We start from the raw sequence: 17,378 nt of genomic DNA on the forward strand, positions 1-17,378 counted from the left end.
TCTGAGTCAGGAAGTTTATATTCTCGTTGGAAATACAGGAAATATAAGATCCTAAGAAAAAGAGAAATGAGTTCAGGAAAATTTCACAGTGTAGGTGAGATTAGAGCAGGACCTCAGAGGGCAAGTGCAATTTGGATTAGGCAAAAGAGTCAGAGGAAGAAAAGGCAGATCAGCATTTAGCTAGGGCCAGTATCCTAGGGAAAGATCTGGGAAGGCATGGTATATAAGGAAGAGTAACTTTTTCACCTTGATTAAAAGTGTTGGGTAGTTGGGAAGTTAGATGAATAGGTAATAAGGAGCTGGATTACAGAGGCCCCTGAGTGTTAGAAATTTATTGTAAACTCTCTCAGTAATTTTTAAATAGAAATTTTTATTGATATAATTATAAATTTCTGGGTAGGTTGTAGGAAATAAGAGGTCACCTGCATACCATGCTTATTTTTTTTTTGTAATTATTACGAAAGTTTATTTTTACATCATTTTGCACATTTTTTTCCCCCTATCTCGATTGTAATCCCCGCGGGTTTCCCATCACCAAATCATCTGTGTGCCACCACCATAGTCCCGTGCATTTCCCTCCTTCTCCCCTCCCCCCCGTTTTTGATCCCATTCCCCACTCCACCCCCACAAAATGTCTCTGGTATATGTTTGTTCATTATTTTTGTTATTTTCTCGCCTCGTCCATTATACTCCTACCATGCTTATTTTTTAATTGCTAAGCTTGTGGAGTCATTTTGAAAGTTGCGTAGATAACTTATCTGCTTTTTCACAAGCATATAGGAAGAGCATTCATTCATATGTGTATCCTTTCTAGAAGGTATGTGTGTGTGTGTATGTGTATGTAGTATTCACCAGGGTTTTTAAGAACTAGAAAAACAACATACTTCTGGAAGGGGATGAGGAAAGGCTCAGCCCCTCATCCGTCCCCAAGGCCTGTGCCAAGTGTTAGGTGTATAGTGATGAATAAGACAGACATAGCCCCTGTCCTCATGCAGTCTGAAATTGTGTGAAGACAGATGAGTAGTCATAATGAAATTGAATTGAGGTTATAATGGGAAATGGAGAATGTCATGGCAGAACAGAGCAGGGAGTGGTTCAGACAATTCTAAGGAACATTACAGAATGGTCTGGCAGAGGAAGGGCTGTTTTAGCTGTGATTTGAAAAGTGTTCTAGCAGAGAAAACAATGTGAAGACCTGGGGGTATGAAGTAAAATAACACTTCAGGAACTGCTGAACTTCCCTTACAGCTGGTATTGGGGACAGTGTAGTATAATGGATGTGTGAGGGTTCCACAGTCTTCCAGCCTTGGTTTATAGCCTGGCCTTGCCACTAATTAGTTCCCTGGGTCTCAGATTCCCCTGAAGATAGGCATATCAGAAATTCCTACCGCATAGATTAGGACTAAATCTGGCTCTCCCTGGTGGAACCAGGGTTTGAAGCACAGTGCTGTGGGGCTGTTTGTAGCCATTGCAGCATGGGTTCAGTCCCCGCCGGGGAGGTGACCCACATGGCACAGCAGACCTCTTTTGTTTTGCCTGCTGCTCCCCTCAGCACTGTCTTTTGGTCAGTCTGCCTGGTCTGTCCCCCACTCCATCTCTGGCCACACCTCTGTCTCTCACTCCCCACACCTCTGGCCTGTACCGCAGTTCTTATGTGCATAAATAAATAAATCTTAAGAAAGGAGAAAAACAGGACTAAAATCATTTAGGATAAATAATGCCATTCGATTAGTAGTTAGCACATAGCTGGTACTCAGTACTTGAAAGCTGCACTGTGACTGCTGAGTACTGCTTTTAACTTTGAGAAGATGAATGGTAAGAAAATAGCTTAGAGAATCAAGGGGACTTACAAGCTGCATTAGAACGTTGGCCTGAGAGCAAGGGGAGGTCATTGAAGGGTTTTGAGTAGAGCCATTGCTTTAGATTAGCATTTTCAAAAGCTTGTTCTGTTGAGAGTGTATAAGTTGAAGGGAGCCAAGAAAAGTGTCAGGGAGACCAACTAAGAGGTAGTTAACAGAAATCCAGATGCGAAATGGTAGTATTGAGAAAATGGTTAGATCACACAGACATTTGTTAATCAGTGTTTAATGCTACATGTGTCAGGTAGACTTCTAGACTCTGGAGATAGGTCTTCCCTGGAGCTCATGTGCTATTGGTGGGAAGGAGGTCAGTGACAATGCGCAAACACGTAACATAGTATTAGGCATGGTAAGTACTGTTAAGAAAAATAAAGCAGGGAAAGGATAGATGGTAGAGAGTCTGAAGTTAATTAAAAAAGGGTGGTTGGGTAGGCCTGTTGGAGAAAGTTGCATTTATTTAACTGTAAGTCTGAGTGAAGTGAGAGTGAACCCAGCTTCCAGGCACAGGATGAGTAAGGATCATGCATAGCACGTTCAAGGATGAGTAAAGATGATGACAGGAGTGTGAGTGAAGAATGCACATGGCACAAGGACAGATATTGTCTGTCAGCGTTCACCTGGGCTTGCATTGAGCAGTGTCTGGCACATATTGGATGCTGGGCAAGTTACCTGCCTTCTTGTTGCCTCAGTTTCTTTATTTGAAAAATGAGAACAGCAATACTGCTTACCTCATGGGATCATTGCAGGGTTTCTCAGTCTTAGATTGTTAACATTTTAGATTGGGTGATTCATATTGGGGGCTGTCCTGCCTGCATTTTGAGGGTGTGAGCAGTATCTGGCTACTAGGCCTACTAGAAACAGCCTGCAGTTGAAATAAGTGAAAATACCTCCATGTGTCCTGCTGGGGGCAAAATTGCCCCATTTGGGGGCTGGTTTGTGCGTGCGTGTGTGTGTGTGTGTGTGAGTGTGAGAGAGAGAGAGAGAGAGAGAGAGAGAGAGAGAATTAAAGTAGTTGATATGTGTAAAGCACCAAGAACAGTATGTGGTATATGTATTGTTAAGGTCACTAATAGTGGGCTCCTACGGAAAAATAAGTGGACAAGTTAGACTCCTGTTTGTATAGCTAGACCTCCCATTTGACTGGTTTAGTCTCCCATTTGATTAGGTAATGCAAACTTAAAAATAAAGCACAAATTCTGATGGAGTATGGAAAAAATCGCTATATCTATTCCCAGTAAGAGTATTAATACACACTACCACTTTATAGGGCTGGAATACCTCCGCCTCATTACAGATCCTCTCACCCTACCTTTACATGCAAGATGTTTCTCAATTTTGAAATTCCTTCAAGATGAAGGAATATTAATAATAGGCTTCTTTTGCAGTAAATGGGATTTGGGGACACTTTTTTTTTTTGTAATATAGGCAGCAACAGTCTAGGCCTTATCAGCACCAGGGACCAATATGATGCAGTCTCCTTTCTCTTCCCTTTGTCTAGAATCAGGCAATGATGATTAAATAACATTACTGAAGAGTCAGTGATCAGTGAGCATCTGGTTGAAAGATAGTAGACTAGATGCTGAGGGCATCTGATAATGTATTATCCACTGGTAGAGTTCTGTATTAATTTTGGGGCAAAATAGTGTGAAACAGGAAGTTAGTTCTTCAGAGAATTTAGCATTCAGTGGGAGAGAGACATACTAGTCTATTACAAAATAAAGGAAATTCTATGCTGAAGGTATAGCAGGTGGAATGATCAGTTTTTTGAGGTGAACTAGGGCAGATTTCTTCAAATAGGTAAGTTTTGAGTCAGGGTTTTAGATGTGGACATGAACTGGTAGCCGTACTGAGCTCCCTACAGGTTAGTGTATGTACAGAGAGTCCATTTCAACTTGGAATGTTTCATAATTTTAAAGAGTAGAGTGTACCTTGTTGCACACCTTGACATTTTCAGGTGAGGGTTCTGTTCTTCAAACCCTTTACTAGGGTCTCCTAAGCCACTGCTTTGTTGTTTCTCCTTCTTGTTTTGATTGCTTGAATTTATGCGAATGAAGCTGAAGGTCTGGATTCAGGTAATCTTTGATTCTGTATTGCTTTCATAAAAATACAGATGTTACAGGTATTGGTATGTTCAGATTCCTGGCCTGAATTCTGGCCAGATACAGTATTTGTCTTGCGCTTTCATGAGAATTTGAAACCTAAAGAATTTGAGGAATCTAGGTTAATTTTTTCAGTTACAAAACAACTTGGCAGCTAATTTTGAAATTTTTAGACTTTTAATTATAAAACAACGTATTTATTAAACTTTTACAGAGAAGGCTCATCACCCCCATGAACTTTTGACTTTTTTTAAACATCAGTATTTACATTTAAAGCTTTGAGATAATTTCCACCTGAGTTTTTACAGTGGCCCCAGGCAGCCTCAGTTTGTTTTGATAAAACATTTTCTTGGATAGTAAGTATCAGAATCTCAAGAGGGACACTCTACTCTTTTTGAAATTATGAAGCATTACAAATTGAAACTTTTTTCTCCGATTAGAATGTTTTATGAGCTCAGTATGCTCACCATCTTGCAGGGCTACAGCTTCTTCCAGATTCCCCTGTTATAGACTCGAGGTGGTTAAAGGCTCTCCTGTTTCACATTCTCCAGACTGGCGCTTGTGTGCTTTTCTGGGAGCTAGAGGATTGATGCCTGTGAAGCAAAACATGTAACCCACACAAGTAAGTGGCTGCTGGGCATCCTGATTTCTAAGGAGAACCTCAGGGTTTGAAAAAGAATTTACTCTTACCTCAGAGGAGGTAAGAAAGGGGAACCAGCCTCCTGCTGGAGGAGTTTTAGTTGTTTTTGACTTTGAAAGATGCAAACAATCAAGGGCAGTGAAGTAATGAAAACGCCAGCAGAATCTTTGTGGCTTGACATCTGACCATCTCTGGCCCCCCAGAGTGACTCTAATTTTGTTGGCAGTTCTCATGTGGGGAACCTGTTGGGTTGGTGGTGGTGTCTGTGTTAGGGCAGGGAGAGAGGGGCACCCCTGAACTCCCAAACCTGCCTGATCCAAATAGGTTCTGCCATTTGCCGCATTAAGACAAAACATGTAAAACTTTAATGAAAAGGGACTTTAAAACAGTGAGTATACTGTACAGAAGACAAAGAATGTAATGTCTAAATCAAACTCCTTAAGTTACCCATCCCCTCGTAGGTAAAAGTCAACCCAAAAGGGATGGGCCCAAAGCAAGACCCGAAAGCCTGCCACAAGACTGAAGCACCTTCTAGCCGAGACCCATGGAAAAGGGTCAGAAATGGCCAGACAGGTCTGGGAGGAAAAGAGCAAAATCAAAATCAATATAAACACTGCCATAGTTACCTCCCTACAGGTCTCTCACCCACATCTGCCTTAACCAGTCTAAGGTCAAGAAACAAGCACCGTTTCTTCATCACATGCTTGCTGCTCCACGTGGCTTCCTCAGGTCTCCTGGCTCTCCATCCTGCTTTCTTCCCTTCTCTCTTCTCTCTTTTTTCTCTCTTCAGCTCCACCCCACCTTCTGGGTGGGGCAGGGAACCTGGAACTTCCCTTTTCCTAGGGGCCACCCTATTACATCTGGACTGCTGGAAAAGAGCAAATGGCATAGGGAACAGGGCTGTCACAGTTACACACAAGTGTGCAAGCTTCTGGCGTTGTGAGCTCCACTCTCCTTCATCGAAGGGGAAGAGCCTTTCTCTGGCTTCTGGCCAATACACAAGGACATCTGGAGACCTTTCAGCAGGATGGGATGGAGCACTGCAGATGTCCAGAAGCTTCCCTAGCTGCTGGCTTCCCTGTGCACTGATGATGGCAGGGAGCGTGGAGATTGAGCAAAAATGTGTCCTTCCTGGTCTTTGGTAGGAAATGCCTTGAAGTTTCCTGAAAACATGAAATTGTCTACAGTGACCTGTCTTTGTACAGGTGGTCCTAACCGCTGGTAAGAGAAAGAGATGTAAAAGTATGACATTCTTAAAGGTGTACACTTGTACTTCAGTATAAAAATTAATAGTGTCTATTTGAAAATTCTGCCAGGCTCCCCTCTGCTTCCTGAAGTCTTCTCTTAGAACTGCCGAGTTTCATTATAAGGAGCAATTTATGGGAGTAGTTGAAATAAAATCCGTTGGCCCATAATATCTGAGGTCACAGAGAAGATACTTTCTTTTTGTGTTGTGTATTCTGCCTTCAAAATCTTTAATGGCCACTATTGTTTTTGAAATCATTTGTAAGAAATAAATATTTAAAAAAGATAGTTAAAACATTTTTGAGTATGTGATTATAGGGAGGCTGGGCTTTCTTGGTTTTGGTTTTTCTTGAGCAACATACTAATTGCTGTGACTCTTTTCTTCTGGAAGAAATGATTACTCAAAGGCATAGCCAGTTAGGAGAATCTCTCATTTTGGTTTTTTGGTTTCAGAGGGTTCTGCTTGCAGGAAAGGTCTAGTCTGCCATGTGCTCAGGCAGCTGTACCCACATTAGTGTGCAGGCTGCCCTCCAGGCCTACTTTTCAAGTGACTCAGTGTCAGAGTCAGAATGAGGAATCCTGGGGAAGACTGACTGGCTCCCTCGTTTTGGGGGAGGTGGTTTTTATTTAATTTGCTAGACCGATTAATGATGTAGACCCATATTGACGGTTTGAGCATCCTGAAGGAAGGTTAGTTCCAAAGCATGGTCTTTACAAGCAGACAGTTGTAAATTTACTAGATATGGATTTAGTGATGTTAAACAGACCCTTTTTACATACTGCTTCCCCTGTCTCCTACCTTTTATTTTTGTCTATATAGTGCAAGATCATGGACTGGCCTAAAGGTAGAAAATGAAAAGCAAATAATAGAAGACACCATTTGCTGTATATCTGATATACTGATTAGTGATTGATTGTTTCATTAAATTCACCTTAAAACCGTATGAATTTGGTGATACTATTCCACTCTCGGGTGAGATGAAAGCTCAGAGAGGTTAAATGACTTTGCCACCTACCCAGAGGTGGCAGGAATTGAACAAAAGTCTGGGTCTCTGGCTCCAAGGGTGGCGACCTCAGCCACTATTTATTACTTTGCCTCCTTCCTGCTGCTGAGAAGCAGCTCTCAGCAGGTCTTGGGCAGAGGAAAATGCATTCCAGGTCTCTTGGGTGCCTTGGTTCCTTTGTTTACTGTCTTCTTCTTCTGCCTTCTTCCCTAAAACTTAGCCTGAGTGTTACATACAGTACTCAGTAAATATTTATTGAATGAACAAGTGTGTGCAGTTAACCATGGAAACTGAAAGGGAACTGATTATTTTTGTTTGTAAAATTTGTATAAGTATGCTATATTTGTAAATAAGTTAAAGTACATCTTATCCTAGTATTTTACCAGGTTTATTCTGGCATATATAGACGTTTGAGTAAGAATAAAACTTTTACAGTCCCAAATGATTTCTAGAGATCGTCAACAGTCTGAACATTTATTTCCCTTTACCTTCCCACTGTTGGTCTTGTCCCTCTTCATTTTCCTTTTGGTTTGATGACTTTTTCCCCCAAATCATTCAGAGCTGGGCTGGTGTCTTCCCTGACTCCTCCAAACCCAGGTCCCCATGTCTGTGTTCTCGTCAGAGTGTTTATGGGGATATATTGTGTAATTGTCTAAAGCGTGCCTCTGTTTCTTTGAACAGCATGTATTATATCCTTCTTGAAGTCAGGGACTGGGGCTTCATCTGCCTGTGCCACCAGCCAGCACATGGAGAGCACATAATAGATGAGAGAAGAATGAAACAAAAGGAAGGGTATAGCTTGCCTAGTCCCACCACAAATCTTAGAGAGCCATCCCATTTTAGAGACGGAACCAGCCCCTCCACTTCAGAGATGAAGGTACTGTCTTCTTGAGGTCATGTAGCATAGCAGAACAAGCAAATTAGTGCTCCCAAATTAGTGTCCTTTCTTCCATTGCTTTTGAGGTTTTTTGTTTTTGTTTTTGTTTTTTTGCTTATTATAAAGGCAAGAATTACTTAATATAGAATATTTAGAAGGTAAATAGAAGAAAACCAAAAGCATCCTCCTATTCCCACCTCCAGACCCAAATACTCTATCTAGACGAGTGTGTGCCATGGTGACAACAGCTTGCATTCTGTGGGTGCTGGCGGAATAGGCCTTGCTTGAAGCCTTGCATGCGCTGATTCACTCTCACAACACCCTGTGAGGTGGATTCTATTACACCTCCCCACTTAACAGAATGAGGAAATGTAACTGCTTCCATGGTTAGCTGGGTAGGCTTTCTCGGGCAGTCTGCTAGTGTAGCTGCTGATTGCCTCCTGGTGGTTTCAGTGACATCTAAGGAGTTACAGACAAGCTAAGGTAAACGACAGAAGCCTGTGAATCTCAAAATTTTTGGTGGGCTGTCTCTCTTGTTACAATATATAACCTCAGATTGTAGCCAGCATTTTAAGAACTTTTATTTTCTTTCTAAATGGAAAAGTCAAGTATGTACCGAGTTAATCTTTTTTAAGGAGATTTTATCAGCAAACTTTGCAAATTCCTGAGAAGTTACTATCCACTCAGTGTTCATTCATTGAGCATTTTTGCCAAATAAGTTATGGTCGTGGAACCCTTCCCCACGTTGTGATGTGGCTGGTTTCAAAGTAAATTCTTGCTGAGTTTTTCATTTAGTAACACCCCCTCTCCCCCAGTTAGGTATTGCTCATCTGTAAATATTTTAAAAACAAATGTCAAGTGAAATAAAATAGTGCCTTGTTACAGTTCCTTGTTCCACTTCTGTGCAGGCTTTGTATGAGGAGGGAGGGAGGCAGAGGAGAGAAGGGGACCCTGGTCATGTGATACTGCTTGTCTGGCAGAAGGCTTTGGTTCTGAGCAGAGAAACCAACTGTTTACTATTTTGGGTGAATGAGGTTGGTTGGTTGCTACGAGCATTTTCTCTTAGGGAACCCTCTTCTCTTCCAGCTCTACACATTGAAATCATCCCAGCCCAGCCTTTTGGCATTGAGTAGTGGAGGGAGGTGTCTGTGTCAAGGCCCAGTGCTGACAGGAAGAAATGTTTTCCAGGAGACTTACTGATTCTGACCTTCTGCTGTCACTGCTTTTAATGCCCTACTCCCTAAGCAAACGTGGAATCTAGTTGTTCCTGCAAACCTTTGCACTGCAGAAATGAAGTGCCCACTCTAACCTATAGGGCATTGCTAATCAGATCTGCAGCAAATGATAAAATGGCCTCTTTCAGGAGTGAGGGAAAGAAAATGAGTTTATTACAACACTGGCCTTTGGAGCCTCACATCTCCCCCCAGTATGCTGGAGGAGAAGACCAGGATTCAGCAGCCCGCCTGCAGGATCCGGCCGCTCTCATGGATTGTCCTGAAGCCCGGAAAGGACAGCTACTCAACCCTGTGCCTGGCACCTTGTCACAGTTTGCGGGAAGGTTAGCATATTTGTGTTTCCCTTTGGGATTTGCATGCTTTTGTTTCCTTCTAAACTTCCTGCTCTGTTTATTCACCTCCTCATTCCTACATAGCCATCCAAGCTTTAACTTTGGATGCTTAGTCTCCTTGGGTTTTCACTAAAGCTCATTAAAGCTCATTGAGCACTCAACAGATGGTTAATTGAGCAGAGTACTCTAGCGTGTAGTTCATGACCTGATGGACTGGAATCGGGATGTTATACTCTTAACTCTTTCTCTTCCACCCACATAGAACTCATATAGCCAAAGCTCATTAGCTCATAGGTTATGGAGGAAAATATTTTGATAAGGTAAGATTCTTTACCTTTATGTAAGTCAAATGCACCTTTTTATCAGTAAAACATACACTGGCTATACTCATAAATCAAGAGTCATTGATGATGACTTCAATTTCTTCTGTTAAATGTTAAAAGCAGATAACCTATAAGATCTCTTAGAATAAGATGTCATTTAAAATAAAATAACACTTGGGGAGGCTTTTTACTTAAATTGCATACTAATTTTGGTTAGGGTAAGCAATTTGGACTGGCCTTACTATTCTTGGAAATTGTAGAACTACATCCAGAAACTATATTAAGTCAACACCCTTACACTCCTAAGGGAGTTTCCTTTGTGAATATACCATTTTGTATTATGAAACTTCTAAAAAAAATTTCTCTGGGAGTAGAGTGGACACATTTGAATTTTACAGAACAGTTCAGTTTTAAATTTGAAGAAAACTGCAAAGTTTTGGGTTATGAAATAAGTGAAAGGTGTAGGGCCTTTAAACTTTATGAAATGTGAATAGAAAACAATGTTAACATTTTTCTTCTAGTTTGGAAACCCTGTTATCCATTATCATTATTTGTACGTGATTGCTAATATCAATTATGTTAATGTTACTTTCCTATACTCTGCCATTTCTTTTTGATTATTCATTTATCTTTGGGACTTTACCAGCATTTAACAGAGTGATTTGAGCATGTGGGTCAGCAATGAATGAATCCACTGAAGAGGAGATGAGTGATTATCAGTGCTCAGTTTCCAAAGAGAATAGGTTATAAAACTGCTTGAGAAGCAGTTGATTTTTCTTTGACTAAAATTGAACTGATGTCAAGTAACTGGATTAATGTCGAGAAACATGGTGACATTAAAGGGAAGGTTGAGACAGAGACACAAGTGTTCAGAACTTAAAGCTCTGGGCAGCTGCTGCTAACTGTAGAATCCAGAGTAGTTTCCATTTCCCAGCTGCTCACTAAGATTATCTTTACGTGCAGATGCCCATGGGCTAGAATGTAGGCTTGTTGCCCTTGGTAGGACCAGAGTGGTGATTTTAGACAACTGACTGAAGCAGTTTGTATGTTTTTCTGGATTTGTACTGTGCTTAGAACCTTCTACTTAGAACTCTGCTGTGTCTCAAGAGTACCCACATTATGTTTTCTACAAATACACATGCAATTAAAAAATGGTATTTTGTAAATTGCACAAATGAAATAAATTATCATCAGATAGTGAAAGCATAAGATGTCTGATGTTACTACTGTTAGGCTGAGTGGGTATTACAGGGGGTAAAGAAATACCCCAAGATTCCCAGTGGACCCAACTCTTCCTGGTTTTAGGGATATGTCTGTAATAGTAAAACTCAATAGTAATCTTTTTTTTCCTTGATAACTTTCTTTTGTCATACCTTTTCCTAACTAAAAAAGACTTTAGAAACTGGCACATATTTTAAAAGATAATTACTTAGGCTTATAGGGGATCACATGGTGTTTCTTTGAAATGTTTTTGTTGGAAATTGGAAATGCCTGTGAAGGTAAGAACGAAACTTTAAAACTTACCCCTATAGTAGTAAGAGGTGTATTTTTCTTTATTAGTAGATGCTGGCAGGATCGGATCAGCATTTTATACTAGGAGTGAGTCTTGAAAGATTGATGTTTTGTGGTTTAACATAAGCTTCTGGTATAGCACTGCCCAGTACTATATCTGTACTGCTCACTGGTAGTCATTGGCCACAGGTATCTATTGAAATTTGAAATGTGGCTGGAGTGAGAAATTTTAAATAGCATTTGTGGCTAGTGGCTACCATGTTGGATAGCACAGCTCTAGACCCTTCATGGTCTGACCTTAGCCAGCCCTTCAGTCCCTTTCATACCCGTAATGCTCCAGTTAAATCGGAGCATATTAGTTCTGTTTTCTTAACTGTGTAGTATTTCCTGTCTCTTGGTATTCATGACTTATGCTATTCATCTCTTTTTTTAAAGACTTATTTATGCATACAAGAACTGGGGCACAGGCCAGAGGTACGGCGGGTGGGAGAGGTTCACCAGAGACAGGGGAACAGAACAAGCAGATCTGGGCCCTCCCTGGTGGCGCAACATGGTTAAAGCATAGTACTATGAAACTAGCCTCAGCCACTTCAGCACGAGTTCAGTCCCGGACCAGGGAGGTGATCCACATGGTGCAGCATACCTCTCCTGTCTCCCTGCTGCTCCCCTCAGCAGTATACTTCATCAGTCTGCCTGTTCTGCTCCCTAGTCTGGTGCAACCTCTCACTGCCCCTGCACCCTGGCCTGTACTCCAGTTCTGTATGTATAAATAAATAAATCTTTGAAAAACAAACAGATCTACTGAAATGCACTGCTGAGGGGAGCAGTGGGAAGACAGGAGAGCATGGGAGTCACCTCCCTGTCTGGGGATTGAACTCATGCTGCAGTGGCTGCAGAGAGTTTCAAAGTCCTGAGATTTAACCCCTCATGCCACCAGGGAGGGCCCTCATCTCTTATTTCTGAAGATTATCAGTGATGGCCTTTACATTGATGTTTCCATGAAACTTACCTAATCCAGTTTTCACTCTAGTTTATTTGTAAACTCTTTCAGCATATACAATTCTGTCTTGATTATAGTGACTTATTTTACAATTTTTATCTTCCCCACTTATATAAATTCCTTGAGGGGCTTACATAGTTTTTTTTGGTTGTATACGTGTAACAGACTTAAACTTTTCTTTCTTTTTATTAAGATTTATGTCTGCATACAGAACTGGGGTACAGGCCAGAGGTGCTGGGGCAATGAGAGGATTTACCAGAGACAGAGTGGGGAGCAGAACAGGCCAACTGATGAAGTACACTGCTGAGGGGAGCTGCGGGTGGGTCAGGAGAGGTCTGCGCCATGTGGATCACCTCTGGGTCAGGGGATTGAATTTATGCTGAAGTGGCTTTAGCTTCTTAGTGCTGCGTTTTAACCTGCTGCACTACCAGGGAGGGCCCTAAACTTTTCTCTCTCTTTTTTAAAGATTTATTTATTCATACAGAACTAGGGTACAGGCCAGAGATGCGGAGGTTTAGAGGATTCACCAGAGACAGAGCGGGGAGCAGAACAGGCAGATCAACGAAGGACACTGCTGAGGGGAGCAGCGGATGGGTCAGGAGAGGTCTGCCATGCCATGTGGTCTCCTCCGGGGCAGGGGGCAGGCGGGGATCGAACTCATGCAGAAGTGGCTTAAGCTTCTTAGTGCTGTGCTTTAACCTGCTTCGCCATCAGGGAGGGCCAAACTTTTCTCTTTTTAACCCTTGAAAGTGTTTAGCAAAATGTGTTTATACTAATTAGTGATTAACATGCATTAGCTGTCAAGTTCACTGGAGTTACTTTGCTTCCTGGCACTAGAGGGCAGTATCATACCCCATAAGCAAAATGTATATCCTAAAGGGACATCTGTCACTTGCATTTAATCTCATATTAATAACTGTAGCCTGGAGAAGCTGCTCACATCTTTTAATTGTTAGTGATATTAATATTTTCCCCATAATTTTGTTGAATTAAATTCATATTATGATGTTTCACCAGGAGTTTGGTGATGCTTTTACTGGGAAAAATCTTGGTTCTTCTGAGAAGCACTGCCAAGGCGTTAGGTGTCAGACTGATTCCTTGCAGGCACAAGCAGATACCTTTCATGGTAGGAGCTGGTGCTCCAGCACTGAGCTTAGAGTTAAGGATCTGAAGTTCTTGGTTGGATCTTGCACTGATGAGCTGGGCTAAATTGCTCTCTGAACTTGACAAGCCAGTTTCTCATTCTTGTGCAGTGGGTACAGTGTCTGCCATACTGACTCTTAGAACCAAATAAAATCCTGTATACAAAAGTGGCTTTGTAAAGGATTAAATGTGTAGGGTTATTTTCATTCTCAGTCCCAACATTGTACCTAGTAGCAGGGCATACAGATAGTGGTTGATTATAAATATTAATGACATCAGTTTTCCCCATTTCAGTTAAAAAATGAATTCTGTTGAAATAATAATGATCTATTGGTATAGTTACTCCCACTTACACTGCCCTTCCTTTCCCTTTTAGAAGTGATTAGATAAGCCCCAGTAGCTTGTTCACATATCTCCTCCCTTTTGATTTTATACAGCCTTATAATGAACTGTATGTACGATGTGTGTGTAAACTGTATGTATAGTTTAAATGTTTTTTTAGTATCCTCTTACGGATTTATTTCATATACATCCTCTTCCTAATGCTAATTGAAACTCTTCAGAATGTGTCAATTATTGTAATGTTTCCAGACTCATTAAAGAAATTCAGGTTCAAATACAGTTACTTAACCAGTTAAAAAATAAATATGGGCATATTTTCCTCCAGGTTTGTGTGTTAGAAACCAAATGGAAGAGGGTGGTATGATGGCTACTCTTGGAGAACAGCCATCAGTCTAGAGTCTTCTCTAGTAAATCATTAGGTGCATCAAATAAAATGTTCTGCTGAAGTTCATGCAATCTCACAGTTACTAAACTTTCTTGCCAAAGAGAGTTGCAGTCATAATATCTGCAATTGAATAATTTCCTGTTCAGGCTTGAAGGTGGGGAACTGTCTGAAACTGCAATCCTGTGAAATTAATTACAAAGGATGACCTGGTAGGAGATGAAAAAAAAATGACAACTTAGCAAGTGTGGGAATGGAAGGGTATCCGAGAATTTTGAAACTAACCAGACTTTAAGACATAGATCAGAATATGCACGCCCACTTTCATGGGGTAATCTGTATAAAGTTCCTCTAGGGCATTCAGATAATATGCTGAAGGTACTCAGCAGTGGGCCAAGCAGATGGCATATTCCTGTACCGACCTTTGGAGGCCTGCAAGGTCACCAAGCTAGTCTTGGGGGTGTGGCTGTGCTTTGGCCAAGCAGCCTAACCAGCCTGCATTTCATCCAGCATTTGATTCTCTCCACAGGGGGTGCCTTGGGACTGGTCTCTCAGTCCACTTAGGGTTGCTGCGCCCTCAGACCCCTTGCCCCTGCCCCATGTTGCAGCTGATTTTTACTCTAGCACAACCCCAGAACTCACTGATGTGGTCTAATTTAGTCCCCTCCAGATTAGGGATGATCCAGGGTTAGTCTTTAGAGGTCACAACCCCGTTTTTGAGCCCACTGCCTGTCTTCATTGACTCCCACATTTTTAGACTTGGCCAAGCCTTCCATTGAGGATAGGCAGGTCTAGGTAAGCTAGGGGCAGTCACTTGTCCCTCCTGCTTTGTGCATTCCCTTGACTGTAAAGCCATTTTGGGTGTGCTCCTTTCTTTATGCCTCACCTTACCTCTCCTGCCACTTCCTGTTGCCCTTTAGACTTTTTAAATCTGATAGTGAGCCTTTCCTCCACTCACTCACTCACTCACTCACTCACTCACTCACTCACTCACTCACTCACTCACTCACTCACTCACTCACTCACTCAGGGAGTCTCCTAAACTAGTTCTGTCAGTTTAATGATCCCCAGCTGTTGCTGTAGTTAGTATTCTCCCTGCCTAGGGAGAGGCAGGAAAGCCCAGCCAGAGAGAAGAGGGGCCTCGCTCGTGTGTCCTACAGTGTGCCAGAGGAGTCCAGTAGGTTTTCCTGAACACAGTAGGCTGAGACTGTAGGGAAGAGTTGTTAACAGAGACTGCTTAGGGAGGATGATTTGAAAATACAGGAGGAGGGAAACTGCAAGCTGGTGTCCAAGATATTTAAAAAATAAGCATTCTACTGATAGGTAGAATGCTTTACATCACTCAGAATTAGCCTAAAAAGCTGTGGTACATGGTAACTGGGTAATTACTCATTTTCTGTTCTACTTCCGTTTTAGTTACAGAGCTGGAGTGACCTTCAACCTGTTCATGTTGAAGGAGCTACACATATAAATAATAAGGGTGATTATGTGACAGGAAAATGCATGGAAATCATTCCTCAAGTGTCCAGAAAAGGCATTGATTTCAGTTCTGCTTTAACTTAATGTAGGTTTGTTTTGAAATTTTTTTGTAAACCTGCAGTAATGAAGTGTTTCACTTGCAAATTCAACCACACAAACTTCAGGAAATTCAGAATTGCAGCTCTTTTAACATCAGGTCTTAACAGTCATGCACCATTTTACTTTGTGATGTCTTTAATTAATCTGGGCCCCAGGAGTGGGAAATCTATATAGTAATGGTCTGGCTTTTCCTTTACATATTTAACCTTGAGAGTTTTAATCTTGCTAACAGCTTTATCTTTCTCACCTCATATACTGCATGAAGTTCTTTCTGTGAACTTCTATACTTTTGTAGAAAAGATAAAAGGTTTGCTGTGGCCTTTGTTTTTTTTATTAAGACTTATTTATGCATACAAGAACTGGGTGTAGGACTTTAATTTTCTAATACTCTCCTCCATAAAAAAGTATTTGTCATCTACCATCGAAGACATGTCAAAGGGAAGAGCTTAAGAACCATCAGTGAAAGATAACATCTGGTATATCTACACTCACTTCTCTGACTTTTGTATCTCAACCTAATACTTGCATTATTATGCATCATCTTCTAAGTTGTCTTCTATATACGCCAATGCTCTTAATAAATATTAATTATTCAAAGTAATTTTAAAAAGTACATTCTTGCTCTAAATTATGTTCCTCATAAAGTTCTCAGTTTGATCTAGCTATTTGGTACATCCCTCCCCAACCCTACCCCCATTAACCTTTCAGATACCAGTATGGAAAGTGTTTACAAATCAGTTCTGTAACAGACACCAGAATGTGTTTGACTAGGAAGACTAGACAAGGAACACTGTGGGTTTTACCTTGCATGACATTTTGTGCTAATAATTAGAATAATCAGCTTTGTAGCAGTTAACTAAAGCCATTTTATCGGACTATTGTATACTTCAGCTTTTCCTATACACTTGAAATATCATTTTGTGACACACAAACTGTAAAAAATCCCATGGTCTGTCACTGAGAACCAAAGGCCAATCACTGGACAACCTGGCACATACAAATACAGAACAAGACTCAAGGAAGGCAGAAAGCCAGCATCCACTCAATTCTGCTACATAGGGTGTGTTCAAAGAATGCTCCTGAAAATCTAAGCTGTCAACAGGGAAGCAGTCTTTAATGAGCTCTGCTGCCAGAGGAAGATGGATCTGCTGAAATTCTGATCCAAAGTTAAGACAAAAAGGAGAATGTGCGGGTGAGAAGTTAATTTTCTCTAAGATTATTTACTGAGTGACTACCTGAAAGTCATATGGCTAAATGCAATGTGTTATCCCCATAAAATTACCACCAAGACACCTGTGAACCATCACTATAAAATCTTTCTCCTCCCCTGCTAAATGTCTCCAATTTATAGTTTGATTACTAGTTTTGTTCCCCCCCCCCCATCTCTGGTATGATTTCCGTATGTTTAGTTGAGGATTTTTGCAATCTATATTTATAAAAGGGTCGGTACTTGATAGTTTTTTGGTGATAGTGGCCTTCAGCTTTAGTATCAGAATAATCTTATAGACAGTCAGTTTCTTCAAATGAATTGGGAACTGTTTCCTCTTTCAGGAAGGGTTTATGATCAATAGGTATGAGTTCTCATTAATGTTTGGTAAAATTTACCAGTGAAGCCTATGTTTTTCTTCTTCTTTTTTTTTAAATTTACTTATTTATGCATACAGAATTGGGGTACAGGCCAGAGGTGCAGGGGCATTGAGAGGATTCACTAGAGACAGAGTGGGAGGCAGAACAAGCCGACTGATGAAGTACACTGCTGAGGGGAACAGCAGGCAGGTTAGGAGAGGTCTGCCTCGCCATGTGGGTC

The 17,378-nt window shown here is 41.2% G+C and overlaps 1 protein-coding gene across 1 annotated transcript in view; it reads left to right on the plus strand.

Annotated features, from left to right (window-relative positions):
• Positions 1-17,378, plus strand: part of MKL1 (megakaryoblastic leukemia (translocation) 1) — a 148,132-nt gene that overhangs the window by 90,140 nt on the left and 40,614 nt on the right. The window lies entirely within an intron of this gene.

The sequence above is a fragment of the Condylura cristata genome, unplaced genomic scaffold (assembly GCF_000260355.1).
Source record: "Condylura cristata isolate star-nosed mole 26May11 unplaced genomic scaffold, ConCri1.0 scaffold00004, whole genome shotgun sequence".
Lineage (NCBI taxonomy): Eukaryota > Metazoa > Chordata > Mammalia > Eulipotyphla > Talpidae > Condylura > Condylura cristata.